A 12,317-nucleotide genomic window follows, 5' to 3' on the forward strand; every position below is an offset into this window, starting at 1 on the left:
CCAGAGATGTGGAGAGAACACCCCTTATTTATTTCTGCCCAACCCTTTTTGACCACGGTTGCTGTGTGCTCCTTTATCCTTTGCTGTTTCCCTGTTTTCCTGCTTTGCCTTGGCTCCCTGTCACTGCAGCCCCCTGTGCTGCCCCTGACCCAGATCCTCCTGAGCTCTGGGATGTGTTTCTGAGAGAGCCCTGAGAGCCCAGGACACAGTGGAAAGCCTGCATTGTCCCCAGTCAGCTTCTCTTGCTCACACAGACCTGTGATATTTTTCTTTTCCTGGTTCATGTAAAGCCTGTGATCCTTTGTGGTTCCTTATTGCTTTTCCAAGGAACTCTCCAATTGTTCTCCAGCACAGAAAAGGCTTTTAGCATTCCTGCTTCAGCCCGAGGCATCTCATTTTTCTCCATTTAATCAATTTATTTGCAGGCTATTTATCCAATTTGTCAGGAACATTTTAAATTCTAATCCTGTTCTCTAATAGACTTACAGTCATCCAAGGTTCATATCACCTGCAAATTTAATAAGCAAATTCCTTTTCCACCAGGAACAAAGAGACCAAATCCAGAACCACACCAGCCCATCCTTCCCCTGATATTTGGTCCCTGCATGGTCACTCAGCCCTCAAGGCCTCCACCCCAGACAAGCTCATTAACAACCTGCTTCTCTAATTAATCTCACATTGCTTTGCTAGAAACTGCTGCAACCCTTGCTGAGGTCATGATCCTTGATATGAGTTATTCCTCCCTGGCCATAAAACACAGGGGGAGAAACACAAACAAAAAAAATAAGTTAAAGTTGCCATGATTTGTTTCTGAGTGTTGGCTGCTTGGTTATCTCTCTCCCTCACTTTTGGGAGTGTCTGGGTGCAACTGGGATTAAAATCAGGGTTTATGTATTCAGGTGACAGCACACTGGGCATCTTCACCTGCTTCCTGCTCCATCCAGAATCCAGGCACTCCTCATATCCCAGACAGATGGAAAAATGGGAAGGTTTTAGCCTGGCTGCCAGCACGAGATGAGCAAACCTTGAGAGGAGCCCAGGGACACCCTAAGTGCCCTGAAATTAATAAGTGCCCTACAGCTTTCCCTGGTTGGAATTTTCCTTTGGATCCTCCACCGTTGGCTGCTTTCTGCAAGGAAAAATTCCGCAGGAACTCATTTTGTGGCTGTGTCTCAGTTTCTGTCCCTCCATGTAGTCAAACTTCAGTTTGATGTGAAAACCCGACCAGAGGACAGGGGACAAATAAGAAACTGGATATTTCTGGAACCCCTGTGACTGTCTGGGGGGATTTTCAGAGCTAGGGGATGAGATGGGTTAATTTTCACCTGGTTCCCAGTAATCATGATACAGATTCCTGCTCACCCCTGGAAGTGCTCAGAACCACGTGGATGTGGCACTTGGGGATGGGGTTCAGTGACCGTGGAGGTGCTGCTGGGTTGGTGGCTGGACTGGATGACCTTAAAGGTCTTTTCCAACCTGAGCAATCCTGCCTGTGTCCCCATGGACTCTGAGGATGGACCTGTCTCCTCTCTCCAAACGCTTTTGCAGTGTCCAACCAGCCTCTCAATTGAGGGAGTTTTTGGGATGTTTGGAGGAGTTTTGTGTGTGAGGTTTGTGCCCTTGGCCCTGGCACCACTGGGAAGGGACTGGCTCCATCTTCTCTGTTCACCCCTCAGCTCATCAGGAGATCCCCTGAGCCTTCTCCTCCCCAGGCTGAGGAGCCCCAGGTCAGACCCTCCAGCATCCCCCTGGCCCTGGGCTGGACCCGCCCCAGTTCAGCCAGGGCTCTGCTGTACTGGGAGCCTGTCCCTGGGCCAGCACTGCAGATATTCCTCCCCAGGGCTGCTGATGCCTTAAATTTCATCTTTCACATTTCCCAGGCTCTGCCCTGCACTGGTAAATAACTCTGAGCCCCACAGAAAGTGCCAGCAGCTCTCCTCCCAGCTCAGCCCCACAGAACAATCCTTTTCCAGCCCCACAGCCAAGGACACCGCTGCAGCTTCAGCCCCAAAAAGTGCCACCAACAGGGCATGGAGGAGAGCAAGCTGGGAGGGTGGCACTGCATCCCCTGGAGCTGCAATGGGACACTGAACCCCAGCGTGGCCATGGACCAAAACTCATAAAAGGCTGAAAACTCCTGGCCCTGAGTCCATCCTGGGTCCACCCTGGGTGCAGCCCTGGCTGGGCTCCTGCACTGCCCAAGGTGGATCCTTTGAAGGTTTTTTATAATAAATCCCCACTTTATTCTTTATCTCTGTCTGGCTCTGCTCCAGGAGCCTCTCCAGCAGCAGGAGCCGTGCCCTGCCCGCTGTCCCCATCCCCGGGATGCTGCTGCCTCCTGTGCCACAAGGGCGCATCGCTCCCTCATCTTCCTCCTGCTCCCGGCACGAATTCCAGCCGTGCTTTCCCCCCGTTTATTACCCCGTTTTCAGACGTTCTTCCATCCATTTTTGAGCTCCAAGAGGCAGTGAGTGACGAGCCCGGGGTGTTTCTCCGTGGCCTCTCCCTGCCATTCTCAGCTGATGAGTTCAGGGCTGGATCGCTCTGCAGGCACCTCTGCCCTGCAAGCCTCGGGAGGATGGATTTCCCAGGAGGGCTCCATCCCTCCAGAAGCTTTTAGAGGAGCTCCTGTGCCCGTCCCTTGCAGCCAGACGTGGGCTGCGCTCAGGCCAAGGAGGGCAAGGACTGCCAGCCTGGCTCCAGCACAGCTCATTCCCAGAAAACACCCAAATCCCAAATTCTGGGTGTGCTGTTCCCTGCTGGTGCTGCCACGGGCTGCAGGAGCTGCTGGCTGAGGGGGGACACGGAGATGGGGACACTCGAGGTGTGCAATGCTGGTTTTGGAACAGGAGCAGACACAGCCTGAACACGGCAATCGCGCCAGAAGGGAACCAGCAGAGCATTCTCTCTCCTCTCAGGGGGCACTCCTTCCCACAGCCTCACTCCTGGGGGAAACGGGCTCTTCACTGAGGACACTTGCACCTGAATAGGAACCATCATCTTCTGATTCTGAGCAATTTCTCATTTCACCTCAAATCCTCCTTTCCTTTCCTTGAACTTTCCTCTTTCCTTTCCCCCTTCCTTTCCTTTTCCCTTTCCCTTTTCTTTCCCCCTCCCTTTCCTTTTCCTTTACTTCCCTTTTCCCTTCTCTTCAACTTTCCCCTTCCCTTTCCCCTTTCCTTTCCCGTTCCTTGAACTTTCCCTTTTCCTTTCCCCCTTCCTTTCCTTTTCCCTTTCCCTTCCCTTTCCTTTTCCTTTCCTTCCCTTTTCCCTTTCCTTTCCTTCTCTTCAACTTTCCCCTTCCCTTTCCCCCTTCTTTTCCTTTTCCTTTCCCCCTTCCTTTCCTCTTTCCCCCTTCCTTTCCTTTCCCCCTTCCTTTCCTTTCCTTTCCTTTTCCCTTTCCTTTCCCTTCCCTCAGGTGTTTGGAGTTCATTGCTTCCCCAGCGTCACCCAGCCCCCGTCAGAACCTGAATTATTGGCATTTTGCTGTGGCTGAGCTAATCAAGCATCTGAACGCAGCGCTGGGCTTCATTTACCACTTCTGTAGCCCTTTGTAAACACTTTGTAAGCAATAAAATACTTTAAAGGGATGCCCGAGCCTCCCTACACCTGCTCAGGTTTAAGAAGATAATGCTGTTAATTGTGAAGTGCCAGTTAGGCGGGAGCTTATCTGTTGTTGAGACAAGGATCTGAGCTCAGAGCTGTTTACCAGGAGACTCCATTAGGGGAAGAAAGGAGCCACGGGGCTCTGAATTGCCAGGCCACGAAAGGAAATTTCTGAGCGCAGCTGGAGGAGCCATCAGATAAAACCAGCAGCAGAAAGAGTGAGATGTTGCTCTGGAAAAAAAAGGAAAGCAGCGCTCCCACTGCTCTGCAAACGCGCGGACGCGTTCCTTTCCGTTTGCAATTTATTGCTTTATTTCTTTGGTTAAACTGCCTCCATCCACAAGTGTTCTCACTTTTAGCTTCCAGTTCTCCCCTGCGTGCCAGGGGCTGAGCTCCCAGAGAGGTTAAAGCACAATCACCACCTGGATTATCAGCACCGAGGTGCAAAACTCTGGGTAGCTGTTAAAGAACACTCTAAATAACCCCCAAAGTGTTCCTTCCAAGGAAATCTCCCTTTTTTCACTGATTTAACCTTTCCTTTGCTTCTTGGTTTTAGTCTTCTCCAGAGCCTATTTTATTTTTTCTCAGTCTCAGGGATTTCATATGGAAATATTCCTAATAAAAACTTGATTTACTGTGTTCTGTAATGGAAAAAAATAAAATCAAGTGCCAGAATACGAAAAGAAAATGCTGTATTTTCCAGCCTGTCTTTCCTAATAAAATTCCTCATGAAATCTGCAAAGCAAGGATATTTTTAATATATGCCAGCTGTATTACAGATACACCTGTAAGTGTAATGCAGATATATGATCATTCTGACAGTCATGCTGTACTTTGCATTCGTTTTAGAGAATTTATTAAAGTACTTGGAGCTGCTCTGAAATCTGCAGTTAACAGGAGAAAAGGATGGCCTGAAAAGGAAAAAAAAAGGCAGGGAAGGGGAAAAAAGGAAAAAAAGGGAAAAAATTTTAAAATGGAAAAAATTGGGGAAAAGGGGGAAAAAAGGAAAAAAAAGGGGGAAGGGGGAAAAGGCAAAAAAAGGAAATAAAGGGAAATAAATAATAAAGGGAAATAATAAAGGGAAATAATAAAAGGAGGGAAAGGAAAAAAGGGGGAAAAAGGGGGGGGGGAAAGGAAAAAAAGGGAAAAAAAAAAAGGGGAAAAAGGCCTGAAGAAGAACCATTAGCCTATAAAGGGCCAAGGCAGGGGTGGAATCCTCATTCCTGAAGGATTTAAAGATGGGTGGGTGTGACATTTGGGGCCACGGGTTTGTGACTGGACACTTTGAAGCCTTTTCCCACCCAAATGATTCCATGCAAAACAATCCTTTGCCTTCTGCCCCTCCGGTCTTGTCACCAAAGCTGCTGAGACTGCAGAGCAGGATGGAGGCTGCTGCTGTGCTGATGACAAGGAAGCTCCTCGATGCCCACACTAATGAAGAGAAAATCCCTTTCCAGGGCTGATCTTCCCCAGCCTGAGGGATCCCGGGGAGTGCAGAGCCCCAAGGCAGGGAGGAAAGGAGCCCAAAAGCTGCTGAGGAAAATGGGAATACTTCCAGCACCACGCTCCTCGTTCATCACACACTTTGTGGTCGCTATTTGTATTCCAGAGGGGAAGCCTGGAGCAATTGTCCTTCAGCTGCTCCATGGTCAGCAGAGCTGGGAAAAGGAGCAGCTTTTTCCAGCCCTTTTTTTTTCCCCAGGGATTTTGGGCAGTGAGAGTGGCAAGGAGCAGCCCAGGAATGGGGAAACAGAGCCCCCAACCCCTCCTGAGCCCGGTCTGCCCAGGCAGGGCTCAGAGTGATGAGCACAGGAACATTCAGCCTAATAGATCACCAAACCCAGCTGCCTTTCGTGTACACGAGCCAACAGCTAATTCCTTTGCTCTCCTGAGCTGTGAATATCCTGCTTGCAGAGTGTTTCTGCACCTGCCTGGCGCTCCCCAAGCACCCTGACCCCCAAAAATGTTCCGTGGCACGGGGCAAAGGAGACAACCCCGAGAGCTGAGCTGCTGCTGGAGCCAGCAGTCAGCCGTGAGAGGGGCTGGAAATGCCAAATGGAAGGTTGTCCCCACAGCCTCCGTTTAGATTCATTATGTCAGGTTTTTGTTCTACCATCCCAACCTATTTTTCAGCAGTAATCCTGTGATTCATTCATCGAACAGGATGCTCGGGGACTAAGGCAGCTATTCAGGAGTTATTTTAATCCTCATTAAGCGGTGAATGGCCCTGTTCTCCAGGATCCCACGCCATCCAAAGCCTGCACCGATCACAGAGCTGTTATTTTCCATGTCGGCTTTTCCTCCCCACCCATCCCAGCCTCCCAAACACCCCCCCCTGCCAGCCCAGGCTGTACCTGAGCCCAGAACAGGTGTGCTCACACCTGCCAGCCTCTATTCCTTTGGAGCAGCAGCCCTGGAAAACGCGGGGCAGATTGGTTTTTTCTATCACAGGGGGGATTTTTAATGGGATTTAGCGAGCACAAATCAGCTGCTAATTAATCACGGCCCTTTTGTGGGGGAGGAAAGGCAGCTGGAAGAGCTCCTGGTGTACCTGGGGGGAAGGTGATGAAGGCAGGTGGGATGGCTGGCCACACGTTGGGAGGAGGGGGGCTGGAAATGCTCCCCCAGCTCAGCCCCAGGTTTGTCACTCTCTGTCCCAGCCGTGGTGCTCAGGGCACAGCCTCGGGGTGAGGGGCACCTGAAGGAGCAGGGATTTCACCTGCACAATATCCAGTGAGTTCCTGAAGGCTGTGTGAGTGAACATTGCTCTGCAGACCTCAGCTCAGTCCTTTGCTGCCTTTTCACCCCTTGTTCTCCCAGCCTGGGACGTGTTTATTGCTTATTTTCAGGCTATGTGAGATGAAGGCTTAAATGAAATCGAAGAAATCAAGCAGGAGGTGAATCAGAGAACCACAGAATGTCCTGAGCTGGGAGGGACCCACAGGGATCATCAAATCCAGCTCCTGTCCCTGCCCAGACCCCCAACAATCCCACCCTGGGCACCTCCAAGCACTCCTGGAGCTCTGGCAGCCTCAGGGCAGTGCCCAGCACCCTCTGAGGGAAGAACCTTTCCCTAAATCCACCCTCAGCCTGCCCTACACAGCTCCACAATGTGCAGCTGCAGCTGGGAAACGCTTGGCTGCAACGAGCACTGGAGTCCTGGAGCTTACGGCTGAGAAAAATAAAGAAAAAAAATAAATAAGAAATCAGCGAGGCTCACGGAGCTGTGATGTGGAAAAGAATCCTTCTCCCTGAAATCTCTGAGTGAAAGCAGGAGCGCGAGCAGGATGTTCTCGTACAGCAGGGCTGGGGTTCACTCACAGAAACCTGTCTCCTGTGCTGAGAGGCTGCACAAATCACACACTCATTCACAGGATTCTCCTCCTCCCACACAGCCTGGAACATGGGAAGCAGGCCCACTCATCCCTACACACCAACAGATGCCTCCCTGCCTGCAGCTCCTCCCCAGTGCCAAGGCAAGCTGCAGGGAGGGCCTGGCTCCAGGGAAATGCAGCTCCTGCCCGCAGGCAGCCACAGCCACCAAGGGCACACGCAGGAAAACAAAGGCACGGGAGAAATGTTTCCCCATCTTGGCTTGAAAATGATGTCTTTAACAACAGCAGTGGGGAAGAGAAAGGTCACGGAGATTTCTCTCTCTCCAGGGGAGCTGATGCCTTCTGGAGCACCTTTGGACAGGCTTGGCTTGGGAAAGGAATGGTTTTTCCTCCTCATGGGCAGTGAGGGTGAGGTGTGTCCAAAGGGCAGCTTTTCCTGCTGGCTCAGCAGCAGAGGCTCTGGAAAAGGGAGATTTCCTGCATGGGATCCCCCCAGGAATGGCTCTGCTCCCCCGGGCAGCAGCCAGGCACCCTCAGCCAGCTGGGAACGTCTGAACTCACCTGGAGCATCCCTCTGAAGCATTCCCTGCTTTTTTTGCTCTGAATTTCACTGCTTTCACCCGAGCCCTTGCTGCCCTTTCTCACACCTTCCAGAATAAATCAGGAGGGGGAAAAAAAAAATGGAGAAGGGACTAGAAGGAATCCAGCTGAGGAGAAAGAAGCAGAACTTTCTGTCAGGGAGAGAAAGTCCTGGAGTGCCTGGGATCCCCTCCGTGCCTGAGAACTTCCCACTGCCTTGGAAACACAAATTGGATAATTATGGCCTGGTTTCCTCAAAAACCCACCAGCTGAGCAGAAAGCATGACTAACAGCAGGCAGCAGTGCACAACAGCAGCTGGGGGAGCAGCAACCTTTGGAAACACGTCCAGAATGGGGGAAAAAGGGGGGAAACATATGGTCAGGGGAAAGAAAACGTGTCCTTTAAAGGGCAGCGCTGGAGATGGAGCTGATCTGAGAAGGTATAAATAGGCTGGGTGTCTGAAGCAGGATTAGTTCAATGCAATCTTCGGTGGAACACAGCCAGCTCTTGCACATTCTGAGTGCTGAGATAATTATGCAAATACCTCTGGAAGTAACACACGGTCCCTCCTAACCCCATGGTGCTGGCAGAAAGGAGAAGGGGAGGGAACACAAAGTCCTGCTCTGGTTTTCCCCTCTTCCACTAAGTGTAAAGAGGAAACTTTGAGGATGAAATCCCCGTGAGAAGGATTTTTGGTCTGGTTTACCCTCTCCCACAAAGTGTAAAGAGAAAAATTTGGGGGTGAAATCCCTGTGGGAAGGATTTTTGCTCTGGTTTCCCCTCTTCCACCAAATATAAAGATAAAAATTTGGGGATGAAATCCCTGTGGGAAGGATTTTTGCTCTGGTTTCCCCTCTTCCACCAAATATAAAGATAAAAAGTTTGGGATGAAATCCCTGTGAGAAGGATTTTTGCTCTGGTTTCCCCTCTTCCACCAAATATAAAGATAAAAAGTTTGGGATGAAATCCCTGTGGGAAGGATTTTTGCTCTGGTTTTCTCTCTCCCATCAAGTGTAAAGAGAAAAGGTTGAGGATGAAATCCCTGTGAGAGGGGCTCTCCGGTGAGTCCAGGGGTGCTGGAGCTCAAATCCAGGTGCAGAGCAGAAATCCAGCCCTGGTCACTGCTTTCCCTCAGGAAACACCAGGGCCTGGCTGTCCCATCCTCCTCTTCAGCCTGAAGAGGAACAGCAATCAGCAGAGAGCCAAAGCCCTTGCCTGCCACCCTCCAAGCACAACCACAATCTAAATAAATAATAATATAATAACATAATAATATAATAAAATAATATATTTTTTCCCTAAGGCTTTGGGTCAGTCCCTTCTTGTCTCCAGGTGCTGGCAGGAGGGTGCAGAGCCCGGGGAGGAGGGTGGCTCCCAGCTTGCCCAGAGCCCAGCAGGGCTCTCCCAGCCTCAGCACTGACAAACCTGAGTTGTTATCAGCAGCACGACGATGCAGATAAATAGACTGAGGTCCTTAGCTGGTTTGAGATCCCTCTGAAGCCACAGAAATTCCCTGGCTCCTCATCTGTCACCGAGGCACGGCCAGCCTGGAGGTGTCTGGGCAGAGACGCCAAGGCTTTCTCTGGATGTGACACAGCAAGGAGTGCCTGTGAGGGGCCAGGAGGGAGGGTTTGAAACGAATCCCAGCCTTCTGCTGATCGCTGGCGATTTGTTTTCCCTGGGTGGAGGCTCGTCTGCATGCCTGTCAACTGCTAAACGTGGCTTTGGGCCAGGGCTTCCAGGACAATGAGGATGCAGATGCGATCTAACAGCGATCCGAGCCTTATCTTCAGGCAGATAAAGAAGTCACCGGCACTAATCAAGCCCTTAAAACGAGCCACGGCTGTAAAGTGCTTTATTGAGGCACAAAGAGAGCGGCTCCGTGTTAGGGAAGAAGGGAGAGCTCTATTTAAATCCTAATCCTATCAGCAATTAAGCAGATGGTTAACTTTAGGCATCTGCTTAAGTCCAACTGCAGTCACGTTCAAGAGTGGCTCGCAAAATAGTGGTTCTATAAAAGATCTGTGTGTGTGGCAGTGTCAAAAATCTTGATTTTAATGAGAATTCCCTGCTCTCTTCTGGCAGTGCTTCAATTCCAGCAAAGGGAGAAGGTGGCACAGACTCTCTGAAGGAGAGATCCCGGAATCCTGGAGTGGTTTGGGTTGGGAGGGACCCTAAAACCCCTCCAGTGCCACCCCAGCCATGGCAGGGTCACCTCCCACTGTCCCAGGGTCACGTCCCACTGTCCCAGGTGCTCCCAGCCCCATCCAGCCTGGCTCCGGGCTGTGCCAGGGGTGCAGTGTCCCTGGGGGCTCCAGGCTGTGCCAGGGGTGCAGTGCCAAGGAATGCAGTGTCCCTGGGGGCTCCGGGCTGTGCCAGGGGTGCAGTGCCAAGGAATGCAGTGTCCCTGGGGGCTCTATCTGGCTCAGGACAGGAGGAGGCCATGCAGGGCCCTGGGCTGGAGCATCTGCACTCTGCCTCAGTGGCTGTTAGAGAGCATTTTAGGCAGATGCCGTGGCCTATGTGCACAACCCTGCAGACAAAAAACAATGGATATTCTGTGGATTTAGAAGCATGCTTGCCAACACTTCGGGTACGTGCCTGATAGCAGAAGCATGCTGCCCTTGGACAGCCAGCATGAGAAAGTTTGCCAACTGAAGAAGATGTGAAAGAACATGGTCTGAAGATTCTAGCAGAGGATGAGAAGATGTTCTACTGATACTGCTGACAAGCTGAGCTACGTGACCAAGATATGTTTAAGAAATAGTCTTTGTTTTATGTATAAGTTCTTTGTTAACCAATCAGATACTTTCCAATGTCGCTTGAACCCTGGAACCATATAAATGTACCCTGAAACTAACAATAAAATGGAGCATTGATCATACTTCTATGAAGACTTGATCTTTGACTCTGGAGGCCCCTCTTCCTTTTTTCCCCTACCCCTACTCTCTGTCCGGCAAGAAGTGGCCCTGAGCAAACCCTGCAGGGCTCATCCTGGCGGGTCCCCCTGCCCTCCCAAGCCTGGTGACCAGTTCAGCGTGGTCCCAAAGCCCTGGTGCAGGAACCAGCTCCAGACCCTCGGCCAGCACCTCCAGCAGGATCTTGCCCATTAACTCTGCACAAACAAACAATCATTTAGAACATCAGGGAAAATAACCTCGCCCGTAATCACTGATTAGAAATGTTTGCTCATGGCTGGGTATTTATAGCCTACAAGAGGGAAATGTCACCCTCATTGCCTGCCTTCATGGCGGATATTGTTTAATTAGCAGCCTCTGGGCTGCTGCTCTTTGGAATGGAGATGAGCTCTGCTTTGTCTGCCCTTCCCTCTGCTCTCCCTCTCCTGTGCAGGACTGGGAGCTTGCTGGGGGCTGGATCCTACCCACGGTCACTGGCAGACTTGCACGCTGCTGTTCTGGGCTGCCACATCCAGAGGAGACAACCAGGCTTGGACACACACCCTGTGAGGAACCACGGAGGGAGCTGGGGGTGCTCAGCCTGGAGCAAAGGAGACTCAGGGCTGCCATCATCACTCCCACAGCTCCTGAAAGGTGCCTGTGCTCAGCTGGGGCTGGGCTCTGTCTCCAGGAACTGACAGAACCAGAGCACACAGCCTCGAGCTGTGAAATTACAGATTGGATATCAGGAAAAAATTTTTTCCAGAAAGGTGATAAAGTTCTGGAATGGCTGCCCGGGGAGGTGGTGGAGTCACCATCCCTGGGTGTGTTTAACAAAGCCTGGATGTGGCACTGGGTGCCAGGGTTTAGCTGAGGGGCTGGGGCTGGGTTGGACTCGATGATCTTGGAGGTCTCTCCCAACCCAGTGATTCTGTGATTCTGGAATTCTGTGAATCCTGTGGGTTCTGTGATCCTGTGCCCTGCCCCAGGATGTCTCTCACAGAACAGCCACGGCCATCCCTCACTCTGTGCAGGGATTTTTGCTGCATCTCCTGAGCTCCTCAAGCTGCTCAGGGCTGTCCTTCCAAAGGCAGGCAGGAGGGTGGAGGGTGTAAAAACCGATAGAAACGTCTCAAGCTTCCCAAATCTGTGCTAGACTTACAGGGAGGTGGCTCCTTAAGAAAGTCCAGCCTAAGACATCTGGGATTAGTGGTCAGGGCAAACCACAGAGGAGAATGAGCTGGAGCAACCCCTGCTCACAGGAGAGCAGCTACGAGCTGTGCTCTGCAGCCCCAGGCCAGTGGAGGGATTCAGGGGAGCCTGGCTTAAAGCCAGAGACAAAAACCATAGGTGCCCGAGCTCCTCGCACACCCAGAGAGTGACAGGGCCTTCAGGGGTGGCTGAGGGACCACGGAAGTCCCAGGGCAAGCTGAGTTTGATCAGGGCTCGGGCAGGGCCTGCCCTCTGCTCTCCACCCTGAGTGGGATCAGCAGGGAGCAGGATATGCTGAGGAGCCTTTTCTCCAGCATCGCAGATTTGCTGCCCTTGATGTTTGTTGAACACACTCAGAGGCACTCAAATCCCCCAGCAGCCTGTGATTATCTCATCTCTGCAGACAGGGAGTTTGTACATGCTCTGACAAACCAAACACAGCAGCAATCTGTCAGGAGCAGTCTCACCCCGCTCCGCTCTGCCAGGGCTCTCCTGGCACTGCTGGATGAGCTCTGCAAAAGCTCCACGACACCCAGGAGCTGCTCAAACCCCTCTGCTCTCCCTCTGTGTGTCCGGGCAGCCACGCACCTCGTTCCCACTGCTCCTGCCAAGGCAGACGTGTCCTCACTAAATGCTGTCCCTGGGGCGGAATCTGCAGCCCTGGAAGGGCACAGGGGGTGACGGTGG

At 51.7% G+C, this 12,317-nt stretch overlaps 1 protein-coding gene across 4 annotated transcripts in view; it reads right to left on the bottom strand.

The window, feature by feature from the left end:
• Positions 1-12,317, bottom strand: part of SHISA6 (shisa family member 6) — a 120,389-nt gene that overhangs the window by 23,133 nt on the left and 84,939 nt on the right. The gene's annotated exons all lie outside the window — the stretch shown is intronic.

This window comes from Motacilla alba, chromosome 18 (assembly GCF_015832195.1).
Source record: "Motacilla alba alba isolate MOTALB_02 chromosome 18, Motacilla_alba_V1.0_pri, whole genome shotgun sequence".
Classification (NCBI taxonomy): domain Eukaryota; kingdom Metazoa; phylum Chordata; class Aves; order Passeriformes; family Motacillidae; genus Motacilla; species Motacilla alba.